At 47.6% G+C, this 19,242-nt stretch overlaps 1 long non-coding RNA gene across 2 annotated transcripts in view; it reads right to left on the reverse strand.

Annotated features, from left to right (window-relative positions):
* Positions 1-3,372: 3,372 nt before the first annotated feature.
* Positions 3,373-19,242, reverse strand: part of LOC142564523 (uncharacterized) — a 76,304-nt gene continuing 60,434 nt past the window's right edge. For both annotated transcript variants that reach the window (XR_012824588.1, XR_012824587.1), the window contains 2 exons: positions 14,904-14,982; positions 3,373-3,507 (listed from right to left, as the gene is read on the reverse strand). This is a non-coding gene — a long non-coding RNA (uncharacterized LOC142564523). The remainder of the gene's footprint in view (positions 3,508-14,903; positions 14,983-19,242) is intronic.

Genomic DNA, 19,242 nt, shown 5'->3' on the forward strand with positions numbered 1-19,242 from the left:
AGAAGAAGGGCGACGCTGGTGGCCACCGTCTTCAATTTGGACGAACTGGGAAACACAGAAGCGTAGATCTTGGAAAGAAGCACCGATTGCTTTTGCGCACGCTCTAAGTTTTCTAAGCGCCAGTTAGAGCGAATTAGGAATTAGTGGCTTCAGTTGTGCGTTCTACAAGCAAGATCGCTTTAATGAACTAGGTTTCGCGATAGTTTTGGCTAAAGATTTATGTCCACCTACTCAAGCAGATTATAGTGTTGCCTTAGTTCCATGATTTGTGTGCATATTAGTGTTGAAGTTCTAACATTTCTCATAGTTTCGTTAGCGCTGAAATTTTTTTCCATTCATGTTGCTCTGCACTGCATCTATCTGTCACGGCATGATGGATAGTGGCGATTCCAACATTTTGTTGCGTTTGCCTACTGTAATCTTGTGGCGATGATGTGCGCATTATAAATTTGCGGTGACTAGAAATTAAAAATTTTTATTTCTACTGATCACCTTTCAAATGTGACAATACATATATTCGAATACCCTTTATTTAAGTGAATACAATTTCATAAAACCACTAGATCATTCGCGAGCTCTCTGTAGTTGCGCACCGCAATCACTTCAGGAATAAGCAGGCAGTCAAGAATAAAATAGTCGTCTTCAGTGCTGGGCCATGCTGTTATCGCATTAAGTGAGCGCGAAGCCGCAATAATCACTGAAATAGACTGTCTTACTTTATTCTTTTCCTGCAGGATTTTAGGTGTTGATAAGTTTCCTGTGCAGATTCATGAACTGTTCCTGAACAGAAACGCTGTTAGCTGAATTAACCATTCTTTATGCTGTACTAGGATGAATGGTATAAACCGCTGCCAACCCAAGCATTATTACGTGGTATATATAATACTGAAGCAGCTCTGTCCTAATGTGGATTGCCTGTAATTACCTAACTTCTTTTATTAACAGCTTTTGAATAGTGTCCAGCGTAAGAAGCATGTAAAACTCTGTGAATTTCAACCAGATTCCACGACTCTGATTTTATCATCCCATGCGTCGTTCCGCATTCAATGCGGTCGTTTCGAGGAACCGCGCTTGAACTCCCTGTTCTATGTCAAGTCTCACTTTCAGCAAGCAAGCGCGGCAATATTATCTTCTTTCCATGTAATAAATGCCTATTTTCGCTAGTGATTCCTGATGCAAGTTGTCGGATATCGCATGTAAAATTTTGCACGAACACCGCGTTGTATCTCAGATATTTAAAACTAGGCTTTTTTATCTGGTAATAGGTTTTGTTGGAATTCTTTAAGAATAGTGCTACGTTGACTAGGTTTGGGTGTAAACGATGCGGATGGATCCTGTGCATTTTGTGTTTTCTAAATATTATTTGTTACACCTGCACTAAAATATTCTATATATGTTGAAATAGTAAAGAGTGTTCCCTGACAAATATCTTCCAGCAAAATTTTTTTATTAACCACTTCGAACACTCGGCTCAAAGTGCAATTCTTGCACTGTGGTGATTTTTCAACACGAAAATATTGTACGTCCACTTGTCATACCGACACCTCTGATAAGATTTCTTTTTTATTTTCAAGCGCAAGAATCTCGTCCAAGTAGGGGGAAGCCGCTCGGGGAAGTGGAAATAAATGCAATGAAACCGCTGCGTTTTCGCGGTCCTCAGGGGCTTGACCCGCCCGCTCTCAACTGAGCATTGACCAACCGACCATTGACCGACGTCAGCTCCCTGCCATGAAAGCCCTGGCCAGCCTACTGTCCTGGGCACCTGGCCTAATATCAATCCTCAGGGCCCTGCCTTATTCACTACCATCCATCTAGCTTCACGAGAACTGACTCGTTGGTGCTTGCTTGTATATAAACTGTTTCTACATAACACAGTGTCACGCATTTAGCCCTATAAAAAATCCGTTTGTGCTAATTTATCGGTAAAAACTGTTATACAAGTGCGTTCCACTTTTAGTTTATTACTATTGGCTAGTACTGAGGACTTCCACATGTTGGCAGAATATATTTCTGTAGAGTTTTGCTAGTGACAAGTGATGTAGAAACCATGGGGAGGATTGCTATAAAAATTTCACTAACAAAAGTTTTGCCGTAATAAGGACTGTGTACACTAAAGCCACCGTATTTGCAATATTCGTAATGCAAAGGCCATTGGCTGAAAGCTGGCATTCATAGTGGCAACGATATGGTTCAGCGCTGGTACAACGCTAGCAACACTATTAGTGCTGCATTGGCGTAATTTTCGTCTAATCTTGGCTTTAAGTATGTTCCACCATTGGATTGGGTTGCATTTTGCCAATATGCCAATGTTGGTTGAAAATTCGTGCGAATTTCTGCCAGAAATGGACCGTGCTTGGACCATTGCTGGTGTGCTGCTCAGGGAGCATGGGGTCCTTGGTCATACTGGGGTCTTGGGTCAGAATACAGGTAATGAATCGTCACCTTCATGTCTTGTCCAGGAATTTGTTTCATTATTCTTGTGATACTTGAAGTCACCGTTTCCATCCTCGAATGGTTAAGCCTGTTAAAAAAAACTGGTGTCTGCAATGGCTCAAGCACTACTCTTCAGGTAATATACGCATTTTATGTGGTCTTAAGAGGGAAAAAATAAATAAGTTGGGCTCTCAAGCAGCGAGAATTTCACGCTTTTAATGATTACCTAATGTTACTGAACTTTGACAGGGATGACGTGTTGCTAATTTCGTCTGCCCCTTAGGCTTGCGGCACGGTTTAAAAAATACCTTCATTCGCTCAAACTCATGTGAATTTTCCATAAAAAATTTCCGGCAATTTTTATATTTCATTCCATTTCACATCACCACGTTTACTCAAAGAGGCGACGCGAGCCAGGAAACCCACTGTTTCGTTTGCGTCTACCCGCGGTAAATCGGTAAAGGCTCATTCACACTAGGGAAACACGACACCGATCTCGGTCAGCCAACTGTCAGTGACAGCGTTTTTTCCCCTTTGTGTCGGTGCCTCTGTTACACTGTACCGATATCAAGCTCTCCGCCGACCATCAGTAGATTGTTTGGCGTCGGTACAGTGTGACACAGGCGGCGACACGAAGGCAAACACGCTGTCGCCGACAGTTGGCAAACCTAAGTCAGTGTCTTGGCAGCGTAGTATGTATGAGTCTTGAATACATAAGTAAGCTGACACAATCGGCACACCTGCAAGACGAGCTGCAGGCGTGCGCAAATTATGCCCAACAGGAAGCCTACGGTATTACCGCAGCGTGCCTGTCCCTGATGCATGTCTGCAATGCATGTTTTCTCGAAAAAAATTGTAGATGTAAATAGAAATGGCCACATGATATTTTCCTAGCTCTCAAAATACATGTAGGAAACAAGTGAGAACAGCCACAATAAAATTGTGTTCATCATGAAATTTATTTTGGTGCTAGAAATATCGTATGATTAATCCTTAGAAACAATAATTATCCCTTTTAATGAAGAAGAGTACTCCGCTACAACTGTGGCAGTGATCAGGGCAACGTCCACATTGCTGAAAAAAAGAAAGAAAGCACGTTCATAATATTACCCACATATTTAATACTTTTGGAGCCGAAATACGGCATTTGTATTTTACAGAGATTATAAGATGATAATTATTTGCGCTATATAATTCCGACATCCTCCACAAAATTCAATCGGCTTTTTCACAAGATGACCGGCAATCGCTAGAAAGACAGTGCTAAGGAAATGTTTGAATTAAACTACTGTTGATATTGTAATAATATATTGGTGGATGTAAGTAAAACAGTCCGTCATTCTATTTCTGCTGAACAGCACAGATTTATTTTCTTCTTTGTTTTATTTCGCAGTGGTATATGTGCCGCAAAGTTTGCATCTATTATTTTCCTGAAGAACTGTATTTCACGAGGTGCATTGTACTTCACACGCAGAGAAGAAAACTTCCACTTAGCCGCTAAAAACTGGTTTTTGTTTTTCTCCAGGCGGGAAAGCTATCGAAAAGTTATCCTTAGGGGCAACTAGAGAACGTAAAGAAATTACGGTACTAGCAATCTCAGGGTTGCTCTCCAGAATAATGCCATTAGCATTAAGACAATTTAGTGACACATTCTATTGTCATTGTCGACGTGCGCCATGCCGCGCTCATCTCCATATTGGCCACGCCACCTATCGACGGCACGGATAAGTCGGTACTTGGCACGCGTTTCTATATATATTAAAATAACGCCATCCGGATATGAAGAACTAAGGATAAAAGCAGGCCAATTCAGGCTGGTACTTCCAAACAGATATGCGGCGTTAAATTGTAGAGATGAGGATGAAATAGCGGCAATGAATAAAACCTGACAGGTTGGCGTCAAACCCAGCAGTTGAAGTGGGAGGTAAAGCACGAAGACAGCTGGTGGTTAAGGTCTCCTAAGTAACGAACGACTTAATAAAGAAGCAACAAAAAATCAAGCACCCAACTGAAGAGATCACATAGAATTTGCGGCATTGTCAAAAGTAGTTACCAAGGAGAAAGTAAGAGATATTCAAAAATATAACGCGGGAAAGACTGAGAAAGCAGTAAAAACATGGACGCAGCACGATATCCGTAAGACGAGAACATGGCATAGTACAAACAAGATGTATACACTGAAAGATAAGCAGTGTATTATCATGATCAGTTTCGAAGATCCAGTGAAAACAGTGGAAGAGATCTATGGTGACCTGCAGAGTACCCAGAGCAGCCACGCTATATCCATTCGTAGTACTGATGAACAGGCCACAGGGACCCCTTCTAAACCTACCAATGAAGGTACATGGACCTTACAAGACATGAAACGGAGAGAAGACGGAATAGGGGTTCATTTACCTAAAGATGGAGGAGATACGCTTGAAAAGCTTGCGGCGCCTTAAACGGAATGTCTCAAGACTTGAAGCGGGCCAGAGAATTGAGGCACTATAACATAAAACTATTCCGAACTTTTCTATTCTAATTCTGCAACAGACCTCCGCGATTGGTCAAAAACTTTTTGGACCAACCACACTTCACCCGCCTGTCACGTGACGTCAAAAAACCGCAAGAACTCACGCGTCAAAGTAACGTGTACGCGTTAAAAATCCGTTAATATGCCGAACAAAACCGAATTTTCTTCTGAATAACCGCAGGCTGCACTGTTCCGAGAGGAATAAAAGATGGCAGCCGCTGATCGCTCTGGCACTGGCTACTCGCACCTGCCGGAGAGAATAGCTTTATTTGTGTATTATAAAACTTTTTGCCTGGCTGTGTAACGTTTTCAAGCACTTTCGGCATGTTTATGACCCCGCTCTGCCAAGTTTTCTTTGATGAAGATGCGTTTTAGCGTCATTCTTAAAGGGACACTAAAGCGAAACAATAAATCAGTTTAGACTAATGAAGCATTGTTTGAGAACCCTGCAGGCAGTCATTTCAAGAAAAATTGCTTGAGTATTAGATGAGAACATGAAGGTCCAAGTATCAGTATTTGAATTTGGTGTCAAAACCCCATCGCCGGTACGTCAGCGTCACGTCAGGGATTCCAAAGTATGTTTTCGCATTTGGGCCGCGTTGGCTGAATAAAGGTTCCCGAAACTTGCCAAGTTTAATATTTGGTTGCTTTAGAACACAATGTCGTCAATCTGTACCTTTATATAATATTAGGCGCTAGAAGATGCCATCAAATTCCAAGACGTCACAGCCCCCAGGTGCGGGAATTTAAGTAGGCGTCGCCACCCGTATTTCGTTCTTGCGCTTTTTCTGGATTACCAAACGTCTTATCGTTGTAAGAGCGGTGTTTTCGGTGTTATATAACGGTAATTTACTGATGCAAAAGAAATCATTTGTCGATTTAGTGTCCATTTAAGCTTCTGTTGCTTGCCGCCGTGATTTTCGGCCAGCCACCGCAAGCTACGTAAGGGAAGCGCACCAATCGCAGATGCCGCTACCAGCCACTTCTTCTGGTTACCTACTTTCAATGCAGTGACTCGGCCCCATCGAGTCCTTCTCCACTTGAAGGTGCTCCTTGCCTCTTGTCAGCCAATTAAATAAGACAAGCCCCTCAGTGTAGGCAGTGCTATTCGTTCTTCAAGCAAACAAAAGTGACCTCCTATGAACAAGGAGAGCGTTTGATTGGTCTGTTCTGACAACTCTGCGGTTGACCACCCGATGCTTGGGTCGGCGGTAAAGCAAATTTGACATCAGGAGGGTGGAATACAAACATATTGCAATAGTTTTACGTTATAACATAGCCAAGTGGTTCTTCTTTTCTATTTTATGGGCTTTTCGTCCTGCAGTAAAAAAGACAGCAGGCCTATGGGGCTTAATTCGACCACAACTCTTTCCTAATTAGTGCGCTTTTCTTTTAGTTGTTTTTCTTGCACAACGCGTTCACGTGCCGGACGCTCTTCGGCGTTGTCGTCTTTCACCTTCCAGCACGGAATTTGCCTCGGCGCGTGCACTCCTTGTCGTCTGCTTCTGACCGTTCCGATCCCCGCACCATGTCGCGCACCACACAACACATAGGTCCCTTTTTAACAAGTTTTTCTGAAGAAAAACTGCCGCTCAGTGCACTACATAGTTCACAACACTACAGTCATGGTCCGTTCGCATGAACGCGCTGCATGGTTCCATGGCACAGTTCACTGAACATACACATAAAACCGTTAAAGGAAAACACAATTCAAAGAAAACAGAGCAAGTGAAAAAGAAAAAAAACTAGCCCGGTAAACCTTGCTATGGTAAAGGTAACATCAAGAGGCGTATGGTTGTAGTCCCCCCTGTGTTTTACTTCTGTAGTCCGCCCTGCGAAGTTCCGCACGGTGACTTTCTTGAAGGCCATCGCAAAGTTTGATCGCTCCTACACCCGGGCCCTCATTTGTTGCGAAGGTAGGTATAGGGGTGTCCGTCTCCTCCTCTTCCACCACGATGAATGATGCTGACTGTGGGGAACTTCCCGATCCACGCTCTACATAGCGCTTCAGCATGTTGATATGGAACAATTTTGTAGTATGTCCCAAGTCCAACCAGTAATTAAAGTAGCTTTTTTTTCCTGTGACCACGAAAGGCCCCTTCCAGTGCATCAACAGTTTTTTGCCGTCGTTGGAAGCAGGATAAGGGCACGGTCACCAACTTTCAGCTGGCGTATCCTACTTCCCCGGTCGTAGTAATTTTTCTTGGTCGTTTTACATCGCGACAAGTTCTCTTGCGCCAACCATAGTGTCTTTTCGAGACGATCTCGGAGATCGAAGACATACCCGTATGTGGTCTTGATTTCTTCGCCTAGGTGGTCTCCCGTCCATAGTTCCTTAAGTAGACTGAGTGGGCCTCGGACGTGTCGACCATAGATCAACTCGAAAGGCGAAAACTCTATGCTGGCTTGAGGCACTTCACGATACGCAAACAAGAGGGGTGCTAGTAATCGGTCCCATGACTTTGGCTCTTCTTGGCACATCTTGCGTAGCATTTGTTCCAACGTGCCATTAAATCGCTCCACCAGACCATTACACATGGGATGGTACAGCATCGAGCTTAGATGTTTGATAGCCAGCAAGTAATATATCTCTCTCATTACGTCCGATGTGAAACAGGAGGCCTGATCGCACAGTATCTCACGTGGAAATGGAATGTGAGAAAATATTTCTATCAGTCCTTCGGCCACCGTAGCCGAATCGATCGACGGCAAAGCTATCGCATCTGGATATCGTGTAGCAAAGTCCACCAGGGTCCGTATGTATCGGTTACCCTTATTTGACGTAGGCTTTAAGGGCCCAATTATGTCCACTGCCACTCTTTTAAATGGAGTGTCTGTTAAAGGCACGCGACCAAAAGTGCCTTGCCCACCTTGCTCTTAGGATGTGTTCGCTGGCAAGTGTCGCACGAGCGTACGTATCTTCTCACGGCTTCTTGGACTCCCGGCCAGTAGAAGGATTCCAGAACCCGATCAAAAGTTCTCTTAATTTCTTGGTGCCCTGACATAAGGCTTTCATGTGCCAAAGTGAGCACTTGGCAGCGTAATCTTTGAGGTACTACCACTTGTTCGGTCATTTTGCCCGAGGGTAGCCGGTAACGACGGTACAGCACTCCCCTTACTACTTCGAATGAGTAGGATGCTAATCCTTTGCCTTGAAACACTTTACCCACTTTGTTCCTGCAAGATTCTAAGGTCTTATCTACGTTCTGGGCCGTGGTAAGATCCTTCCTGGTTATTTGGTTATTTTCAAGGCGCTAATATTGATCGGGGATGTTTTCGGCTGTCGGGCTAGGCTCTTGATGCCGACCAGCAGACCATCCGGGGAATGGTCTTCTTCCTTGGTTCTTTTCTCACTTCCTATACCATCTTCAATGGGTTTCTTCAGCCTTTCTGTCCAGGTTTTATCTGGATCATGAGCTTCTCGTCAGCCTGGTACATTCCCGATAATAACATCATATAAAGGAGCTGTCGTACACTTGACAATCGACGTACCAGAAAAATAAAGTGAAAGAATTTCAACCTTAGCCTCGGGAACTTCAATGCTGCTGCCATCCGCCAGGACAAGCTTAGCGGTGGTACCTGTCAGAGCCTTGTCTGGTACAAGGGAACAACGCACGACCAGCGTATTGCTTCCCGTAACTCGCAAGACTGACGCGGTCTCTCCGAAGATGACGCCCTTTAGCACTGGCATCTTGCGTGCTACGGCCCTTGTGGGCGTCTTCACCGTGCTAGCTCTGTCTTCTTGTTCAATGACTACTGCGTTGGAATCTTCCAGGCGCTCTTCTGGCGAATATAGGCAAGACGCCTTTTTGGTGGACCATTTTTCTTGATGCAGGCTTTGACAACGTGCCCGGGCTTACAGCAATATCCGCTGTGCGGTTGCCTCAGCCTAGATTGGCAGTCCTATGCCCCATGACCCAGCTTTCCGCATACGAAGTATCGCATTGGAACTCTCTCGGATGAGCTTCCGGTTTTCTCCGTAGGGGGAATGCCTTCCGATTTCTGCCGGAATACTAACAAATTGGGCTTTCTCTGAGCTTATAAGAAATTATCGGCAGCTTCGGCCATGACATCTAGATGGCGGTAGCTCTGCTCGCGCAGGAAGAGTCCTAACCGATGATGACAGTTGTTCAGGAACTGCTCCCTCACCACTAGGTTGCGAAGTGCCGAATACTCCTTTTCGGTTTTGGACATTTCCACCCACCGATCAAAGAAACTCAGCAGCCTAGTTGCGTACTGCTTTCCAGTTTCGCCATCTTGGGGTTTGCTCTGTCAGAACTTCTCCCGGTAGCCTTCCGCTGTAAAACGAAAACGCTGGAGCAACGCCAACTTGGATTTAGCGTAGTCGAGGGAGTCTTCCGGAGATAGACGTCCAAAGACCTTCAGAGCTTCTCCGCTCAAGCATAAGCTTAAAGCCATGGCCCATTTGTCTCTAGGCCATTCTTGTCCGGTAGCGACGCTTTCAAACCTTTTTAAATTGGCATCCAAGTCGTCCCGGCTTTCATTGAATCCCGGCATTAAACTGTGAGAATTCACGCTGAATGGTGCATTCCATCCAGACCCTCGGTCAGCTGTTCTTGCAGCATCCGTTGCCGCCAGTTGAAGGCGCAACTGAAGCGTTCGCTCCTCCAATTCTAGCTGCCGTTGGCTTGGTTCACCAGGATTGCCCTCAGCTTCCGCGACTTTAAGCCGTAACTGTAAATTCTTTTCCTCTAATACAAGCTGCTGCTTTTTAGCCTCGCGATCCGCTGCCCGCTCTTCTGGCGCACGCGCTTCCTGCTCGTTCAACCTAGCCTCAACTCCGCACCTTCTAGCCCCATGCGTTCGGCTAGGGCTAACAGGTCTCGTGTGCTTGCAGCCATAGTTCCTAGCCTTTAGAAAAAAATGCTAACGAACGGCTTCGTCCTTATCGCGCACGTCAATTTGTGATGCCCAAATATGGAGCACGGTTCGTGTACTCAAATGTTTTAACGGTTCCCTTAGGCGGAGCCTCCGAGAACCCAATTGAGGACAAAGTCGTTGGTTTCGAACACACACACAAAGACTTTTAATGAAACTAGAAGCATAAAATAAATTATATAAAGAAATAGAAAGAATAAAATAAACACTCAAGTAGACATCATGGCGGTAAGACACATTCGGGGATAGTGTGAAGCTAACTAGTGCGCGAGTCCGGGCTTGCAACGGCCGCACGGAAGCATAACAGTCTCGATGCGGAGACGCGGCGACAAGTTGGCGCAAGGAGTTGCGCCGGTCTCACCAAAGGTCGTGGTGTAAGTTGACTGACCGGGCGACCGGAGCGCGCCAGCTCTGGCTTGGACAGGTAAAGCAGGCGGCTTGGCGGCACGAGCAGACGGCGGTGGCGTTCTGGCCGGGCAGCTGGGTGTAGAGCTCAGGCCAGTAGCCCGACTGTTCTCGTCCTGCCCACGGGCGCAGAAGCTTACCGGCCTTGAGGAGCTGGCAGCACGCTCGAGTAGTCGGGCGACCCACAGGAACGGGCTGGCAGGAGGCCCCGGTCGGGGGAAGTCCTGGTGGCTCGGGTCCGGAACTCGACGGCCCGTCTTCAACTCCCGATCCGGTGGTTGACCTCCTCCTGGCGTCGCTTCGTGGATCTCTTCCGGCGTCTCCCATGCGTCTCTCCGGCGTCTCCTCTGCGTCTCCCCTCTTCTGCCAGCGCACCATGCTTTTTAACGCGATAGCGTTAAGGAGCTCGTGTCGCAGAAAAGCCGGTGTCGTCGGCGTCGGCGTCGGTGTCGGCGTCGGCGTCCGCGGCGTTGGCCGTGAGCGATAAATCCCGGCAGGCACTTCATAAATAAAAAGCAACTTCCAAGATGGGCTGGGTGGGAATCGAACCAGGGTCTCCGGAGTGTGAGACGGAGACGTTACCACGGAGCCACGAGTTCTATGCTTCAAAGCGGTACAAAAGCGCCTCTAGTGAACGCGGTGTTACCTTAGAAACGAGCTGTTTCTAAGGCTCAGGCGTGCGTCGCTTGCTGAGGCGCACATTTCGTTGTCGCGCCGAACGCTGCGTTGCTCGACGCTCACCGCGTCCGATGCGGGGCGCGTAGTCGCTGCGCCGTAGCCCAATACCCCTTGGCGGGTCGACGGGAACGCTGTCGCGTTCCACTCTTGAAGGCGAAGCTTAAGCGTCCTCCAATTTTTTTTCATCTCTCTGGGCGATTAGGCATTCTCCGATTGGCTGCCTGACGCCCGTGGTCTTTCCTAATAGGTTTGGTTTTCTTTTAGTTGTTTTTCTTGCGCCGCGCGTTCACGTGCCGGACGCTCTTCGGCGTTGTCGTTTTTCACCTTCCAGCACGGAATTTGCCTCGGCGCGCGCACTCCTTGTAGTCTGCTCCTGCCTGTCCCGATCACCGCACCATGTCGCGCACCGAAGAATGGTGTCCATCATTTGCTCGAAAGTGGCAGGCGCATTGCAGAGGCCGAACGGCATGACGGTAAACTTTTACAGCGAATCAGGCGTTACGAAGGCTGTCTTTCGGCGATCGGCCTTTGCCATTGGCACTTGCCAGTACCCGGAGCGCAGATCCAGCGAGGAAAAGAATTCCGCTCCCTGTAGACAGTCCAGGGCATCGTCGATGCGCGGCAGAGGATAGACATCGTTGCGCGCTATTCGGTTAAGGCGGCGATAGTCGACGCAGAACCGAATGGAGCCATATTTTTTTAACGAGGAGAACCGGAGATGCCCAGGGACTGTAGAGGACTGGATGATGCCACGCTCCAGCATGCCATCAACGTGCTGGTCGGTGATACGGCGTTCAGCAGCTGACACACGATACGGACGCTGGCGCAATGGTGTTTGTTGACCGGTGTCAATACGGTGAACGACTACGGACGCTCGGCCCAAGGATGGTCGGTCAATGCCAAATGAGCAACGAAAACTTTGGAGGAGCTTGATGATTTCTTTGTGCTGCGCAGGCGTGAATCCTGCGTCGACGTCACGAGCGAACACGTCTACAGGGGCTTCAGTCGCCACGGGAAGAGCGAGGGAAAAAATCGGATGTGATGTCGTATCACCAAACGTGGTGGCCCATAGAACGCAATCGAGAGCTTCAGAGGTACCCACGTACTCGCCGAGGAGTAGAGATGATGGGCAGGCGGAGGGATTTCACACGCAAAGGGCAGGAGAACGGTCGCAAAAAGGCGACAGCAAACGGAAGCAGCAAGTTCCGGCGGCGTGTACAAATGGCCGACGGTGTTAACAGAACAGTTGAGTTCACAGCAGAGTTACATGACACAGGAACCAGAGTGGCGGAAAAAGGGGCGATATCGATGTCAGAGGCGGCAACAACTTTAGGAGAAGAATGGTCGTCAGGGTCCAAGCGCGGCCCTGATAACGTAAGTTCGGCACGAGCGCAGTCGATAAGAGCTTGATTGAGAGGTAGGAAATTCCATCCAAGAATAACGTCGTGTGAGGAACGAGATAGGAAAATAAATTCTATAACATACATAAAGCTTTGAATGACAACCCGGGCTGTGCACGACGCTGACGGCTGAATGCGATGCCAGGTAGCCGTACGCAGAGAAAGAGAGGTAAGAGGAATGGTCAGTTTGTTCGAATTGCGGCAAAGCTTGTCACTAATAATAGAAACGGCGGTTCCGGTGTCGATAAGTGCGTGTACAGTGACGCCGTCTACGGAGAGTTCAATTTCGTTCTCCGGGGCAGAATCAGGCCTTGAAATGTTCGACGTAAATGCAGTTCTTGCCTCTGGAACTGCGACTGTTAGTTTTCCTCTCGTGCTGGGCTTTGTCGGCGAACCATCGGCGAAATGGATCGGCGACGTGGGGAAGGTGTCCGGCGGGCATCGAAAGGGAGGCGACTGTAAGATGAGTCAGGAGGAAGGTTAGATGGGTCCTGACACGGAAGTCGAGCAGGTCCGTAGCTTAAGGCGCCCCAACTGTCAGGTAAACGGGGGCTGCGACGGCGGCAGAATCGTGCTACGTGGCCCGGAAAATTGCAGAAATAGCATATTGGCTGGTTGTCGGGTGTACGCCACGGGTTGAAAACAGGGGCTCCAGCGGCCGAATAAGGGACGACAATCGGGCGTGTAGGTGGCGGTGGCACATTGAAGGTGCCAGTGACCCGGTAGGCATCAGGAGCCGGAGGAGCATAAGGCAGGGCGACAACGTCAGCGTACGTTACCGGTCCAGCTGCAGGCTGCGAAGGAGAGGCAGATGGCAGTGCCGCGGCAACTTGCGTCTGAATGACGTGGCGAAGCGAAGGAGCCAAGGTTGTCGACAGCTCGGATGTGCTGATCGCCAGAGTTGGCGCACGACTTCCTGGCGGATGAACTGCTTTATCTCCGGAATTAAAGAAGAAATGTCGGCAGCGTCGTGGCCGAAATCCAACGGAGATAGTTCCGCGGTGTCCTGTTGAACAGCGCGTGTTGACGCACGCTGCTTGCGCAGCTCGTCGTGCTACTGACAAAGCTGTATGGCCTTGGCAATCGTCAGCGGACTCTTCGCGACGAGCATCTGGAAGGCATGGTCATCGATGCCTTTCATGACGTGCTTGATTTTGTCAGCTTCGTCCATAGATGAGTTGACGCGCTTGCAGAGCGAGAGCACGTCTTCAATACAACTGGTGAATGTCTCCTCTAGGCGTTGAGCTTGACCACGCAAGCGCTGCTCAGCGTGAAGCCGGCGAAAGGCGGAACGGCTGAAGACCTCTGCCAAAGTTGTCGTGAAAGCCGACCAGGTGGTAAAATTGGCTTCATAATTGCGGAACTATAGGTTTGCCACGTCAGTCAAGTAAAAGGTGACATTTGTGAGCTTGGCGCGGTCGTCCCACTTATTACAGGCGCTTACACGGTCATATTCGGCGAGCCAGTCTTCCACGTCGTGGTCGTCTGTGCCGCTAAATATAGCCGGATCGCGCTGCCGGCTGACGCCAGAGCGGACGATGGCCGGGGGCACGGGAGCAGCAGCCTGGGACTGTCCCGGTTCATCCACTGCAACAGCTGGTGGTAACGTTCCACTGCGGAGTTCCAGGATGTCGAAGAGATACCCAGCACCTCCAACAAATGCAACGGGGGTGTTCGCCTAGCAGCACCAGTTATAGGTTGCAGCGGTAGGCTTAAACAGGGCGGCGCTGTATCGTAACGGGGAAGCCAGCACTTTTCCTTGTCTTCTTCTCTTGCACCAGGACACCAGCACTATGCCCAGTGCCCAGTGTTTCAGTACAGCTGCTTCATTTCAGTCGTGTGCTCAATGAGCGTCGCCTTAACATTGTCATAGGGCCGGTCGACAGGCTGGGAGAATAGAACATCGCGAACAAGTGCAGCAGTAGTAGGTGGAAGTGCTCCACCGGCGTGGTCGACCATGTTCAGGTGCGACCTCAGGCGGTGGCGACGTTAGAAGGATTCCATAATAACGAACTGAAGTTCCCTATACGACCAGAACTCCGGCAGCTTGCGTGCAGGGTCCTCGGGATCGCGGGGTAGCGGCGTTGACGGCAGTACTTGATCAGGAGAAACTGAGGTCATGGCGGACTGGATAGAAGGTGGACTGCGAAGACCCCGAAGCTCGAGCTCCTTGCTGTGACGGGCCAATTTAAGCCTCTGAGGCACCCGCAGCTGAGGGCGATGGCGCGAAGTCTGGAGTCAATAATTTGTGGGTGAAGAAAAACCAGTCATACGCAGGCGCCTGTTGTCCACAAAGTATATTTCGAGCCAAGCCCGCTCATTCAGGTGGAAGCCTGATTCCACCGATTCCACTGCTCGCGCATCCTCAGCGCGCTGGGCGTGTCCTCGTCGTCTTTTGTGACCTAACCATTGTTGCATGCAGTAGTGCGCTACAAAACCAATGAACCCAGACTGTTGATCCCTTCCTGAGAAAAAGTGGGGGGATTGTGAACGATTTGTTCTGCGGCGAACTTTTTCATGGTTTATCTGCACTATATCTACAAAACCTTGCCAATTGTAGTAAGCGTTTTACTTACATATGTTCTGCACGATTCTGAACTGATTCGTTCTTCAACCATAATCTCTCTGGCGCCTGTTCGGGGACGAGATTGGCAACTGAAAATGCAAAGATACGTGTTATCAAAAATTGCTTGGGATAGCATGATAAACTTAGTACTGGCCCGTGTTGGTAAAAATGCGCACAAGTGGTTTTTGTAAAGGGTACGTTATGTTTTATACACAGTTAGCTATATACGCCCGCGCGCCATCGCTCCTCTGAGGCTAAGGCTTTGCAGTTTTGAGAAGATCGATCCCATCAGCGATGACGCAATATTTTTGGGGCTTGATTGCAAAAATGCTTTACTCTCATGCATTCAGCGGACGGTAATGAAACCGCTTCTGGCAAAATTATTGGTGAGGCCACCACTTCGGCATGCGCCTTAATCGGGTAAATGTTATGGTTCTGTCAAAAGCAAACAGCTCTTCAAACAAAGCTTTCCAAACAATTTCACACATCTTTCATCATAGAACACGTACGCAGAAAGATTTGACTAACTGCGTCATTTCGAGCAGGCACTGTTTTCAGTAAGGCTGCGGCTTCAAGATATTTGTTTCCACAGCTTCGCTATGCAAATTTCGAATTCTGAAATCGCGAAACAGTGCAGTCGACCTATGTTGACTTGATGGTCAGGATGAAGCCAGCGCTATTTCCCTTTTTTTGGAACTGGCCGACAAGATTAACTTTACGCTCGGTGATACATTATCGGGCAACCACACAAGCTGTGCGCACGAGAATGCCTGTTATGCACTATTTGGAACGCAAACATTTCGCATGCGGTTGAACTGATCTGAACTGAACGAACTCATTCTTCAACGACATGATTACATTTCATTTATAGTGCAAATATATATATATATATATATATATATATTATCATCATCATCAGACTAGTTACGCCCACTGCAGGGCAAAGGCCTCTCCCATACTTCTCCAACTACTCCGGTCATGTACTAATTGTGGCCATGTTGTCCCTGCAAACGTCTTAATGTCATCCGCCCACCTAACTTTCTGCCGCCCCCTGCTACGCATCCCTTCTCTTGGAATCCAGTCCGTAACCCTTAGTGACCATCGGTTATCTTCCCTCCTCATTACATGTCCGGCCCATGCCCATTTCTTTTTCTTGATTTCAACTAAGATGTCGTTTACCCGCGTTTGTTGCCTCACCCAATCTGCTCTTTTCTTATCCCTTAATGTCACACCCATCATTCTTCTTTCCATAGCTCGTTGCGTCGTCCTCAATTTCAGCAGAACCCTTTTCGTAAGTCTCCAGGTTTCTGCCCCATATGTGAGTACTGGTAACACACAGCTGTTATACACTTTCCTTTTGAGGGATAGTGGCATCCTGCTGTTCATGATTTGAGAATGCCTGCCAAACGCACCCCAGCCCATTCTTATTCTTCTGGTTATTTCAGTCTCATGATCCGGATCCGCGGTCACTACCTGCCCTAAGTAGATGTTGTCCCTTACCCCTTCCAGTGCTTCGCTACCTATCGTAAACTGCTGTTCTCTTCCGAGCCTGTTAAACATTACTTTAGTTTTCTGCAGATTAATTTTCAGACCCACCCTTCTGCTTTGCCTCTCCAGGTCAGTGAGCATGAATTGCAATTGGTCTCCTGAGTTACTAAGCAAGGCAATATCATCAGCGAATCGCAAGTTGCTAAGGTATTCTCCATCAACTTTTATCCCCAATTCTTCCCACTCCAGGCCTCTGAATACCTCCCGTAAACATGCTGTGAATAGCATTGGAGATATCGTATCTCCCTGTCTGACGCCTTTCTTTATAGGGATTTTGTTGCTTTCTTTGTGGAGGACTACGGTGGCTGTGGAGCCGCTATAGATATCTTCCAGTATCTTTACATATGGCTCATCTACACCCTGATTCCGTAATGCCTCCATGACTGCTGAGGTTTCGACTGAATCAAACGCTTTCTCGTAATCAATGAAAGCTATATATAACGGTTGGTTATATTCTGCACATTTCTCTATCACTTGATTGATAGTGTGAATATGGTCTATTGTTGAGTAGCCTTTACGGAATCCTGCCTGGTCCTTTGGTTGACAGAAGTCTATGGTGTTCCTGATTCTATTTGCGATTACCTTAGTAAATACTTTGTAGGCAACGGACAGTAAGCTGATCGGTCTATAATTTTTCAAGTCTTTGGCGTCCCCTTTCTTATGGATTAGTTTTATGTTAGCGTTCTTCCAAGATTCCGGTACGCTCGAGGTTATGAGGCATTGCGTATACAGGGTGGCCAGTTTCTCTAGAACAATCTGACCACCATCCTTCAACAAATCTGCTGTTACCTGATCCTCCCCAGCTGCCTTCCCCCTTTGCATAGCTCCTAAGGCTTTCTTTACTTCTTCTGGCGTTACCTGTGGGATTTCGAATTCCTCTAGGCTATTCTCTCTTCCACTATCGTCGTGGGTGCCACTGGTACTGTATAAATCTCTATAGAACTCCTCAGCCACTTGAACTATCTCATCCATATTAGTAACGATATTGCCGGCTTTGTCTCTTAACGCACACATCTGATTCTTGCCTATTCCTAGTTTCTTCTTCACTGTTTTTAGGCTTCCTCCGTTCCTGAGAGCCTGTTCAATTCTATCCATATTGTAGTTCCTGATGTCCGCTGTCTTACGCTTGTTGATTAACTTAGAAAGTTCTGCCAGTTCTATTCTAGCTGTAGGGTTAGAGGCTTTCATACATTGGCGTTTCTTGATCAGATCTTTCGTCTCCTGCGATAGCTTACTGGTTTCCTGTCTAACGGAGTTACCACCGACTTCTATTGCGCACTCCTTAATGGTTCCCATGAGATAGTTGTTCATTGCTTCAACACTAAGGTCCTCTTCCTGAGCTAAAGCCGAATACCTGTTCTGTAGCTTCATTCGGAATTCCTCTAGTTTCCCTCTTACCGCTAACTCATTGATTGGCTTCTTGTGTACCAGTTTCTTCCGTTCCCTCCTCAAGTCTAGGCTAATTCGAGTTCTTACCATCCTATGGTCACTCCAGCGTACCTTGCCGAGTACGTCTACATCTTGTAAGATGCCAGGGTTCGCGCAGAGTATGAAGTCGATTTCATTTCTAGTCTCACCATTCGGGCTCCTCCACGTCCACTTTCGACTAACCCGCTTGCGGAAAAAGGTGTTCATTATCCGCATATTATTCTGTTCTGCAAACTCTACTAATAATTCTCCTCTGCTATTCCTAGAGCCTATGCCATATTCCCCCACTGACTTGTCTCCAGCCTGCTTCTTGCCTACCCTGGCATTGAAGTCGCCCATCAGTATAGTGTATTTTGTTTTGACTTTACCCATCGCCGATTCCACGTCTTCATAAAAGCTTTCGACTTCCTGGTCATCATGACTGCATGTAGGGGCATAGGCTTGTACCACCTTCAATTTGTACCTCTTATTAAGTTTTACAACAAGACCTGCCACCCTCTCGTTAATGCTATAGAATTCCTGTATGTTACCAGCTATTTCCTTGTTAATCAGGAATCCGACTCCTAGTTCTCGTCTCTCCGCTAAGCCCCGGTAACACAGTACATGCCCGCTTTTTAGCACTGTATATGCTTGTTTTGTCCTCCTAACCTCACTGAGCCCTATTATATCCCATTTACTACCCTCTAATTCCTCCAATAACACTGCTAGACTCGCCTCACTAGATAGCGTTCTAACGTTAAACGTTGCCAGGTTCAGATTCCAATGGCGGCCTGTCCGGAGCCAGGTATTCTTAGCACCCTCTGCAGCGTTACAGATCTGACCGCCGCCGTGGTCAGTTGCTTCGCGGCTGCTGGGGACTGAGGGCCGGGGTTTGATTGTTGTATTCATATAGGAGGTTGTGGCCAAGTACTGCACCAGGGTGGCCAATCCTGCTCTGGTGAGAGAGTGCGTTACCGGTTCTGGTCACCGGGATGAGGCCGCACTCCAGGCCTGTTTGTGCAATTTTCTCAACACACGGTTTTTTTTTGTATTTCCCGGTGGAGAATTGCGCGGCACCGGGACTTGAATCACGGTCCTCTTGCACTGGAGACGGATACTCTACCGTCCCCGCAGGAGTTAAATTAAAAATTGAATTATGGTGTTATATATATATATATATATATATATATATATATATATATATATATATATATGTGTGTGTATATATACGCTTACCATACCACTGCCTTTGCGCACTTCACGCCTTCTTAGCGTGCAAGGTGAGAGCAGCTACGGGTACGCCTTTATTGTATTGGCGAAACCTGAGCGACCGTCCAAAGGCGGTCTTTCATTATCAAAATAATGCATCCATTTGTTGATACCTTGTGGCTGGG

This window comes from Dermacentor variabilis, chromosome 11 (assembly GCF_050947875.1).
Source record: "Dermacentor variabilis isolate Ectoservices chromosome 11, ASM5094787v1, whole genome shotgun sequence".
Lineage (NCBI taxonomy): Eukaryota > Metazoa > Arthropoda > Arachnida > Ixodida > Ixodidae > Dermacentor > Dermacentor variabilis.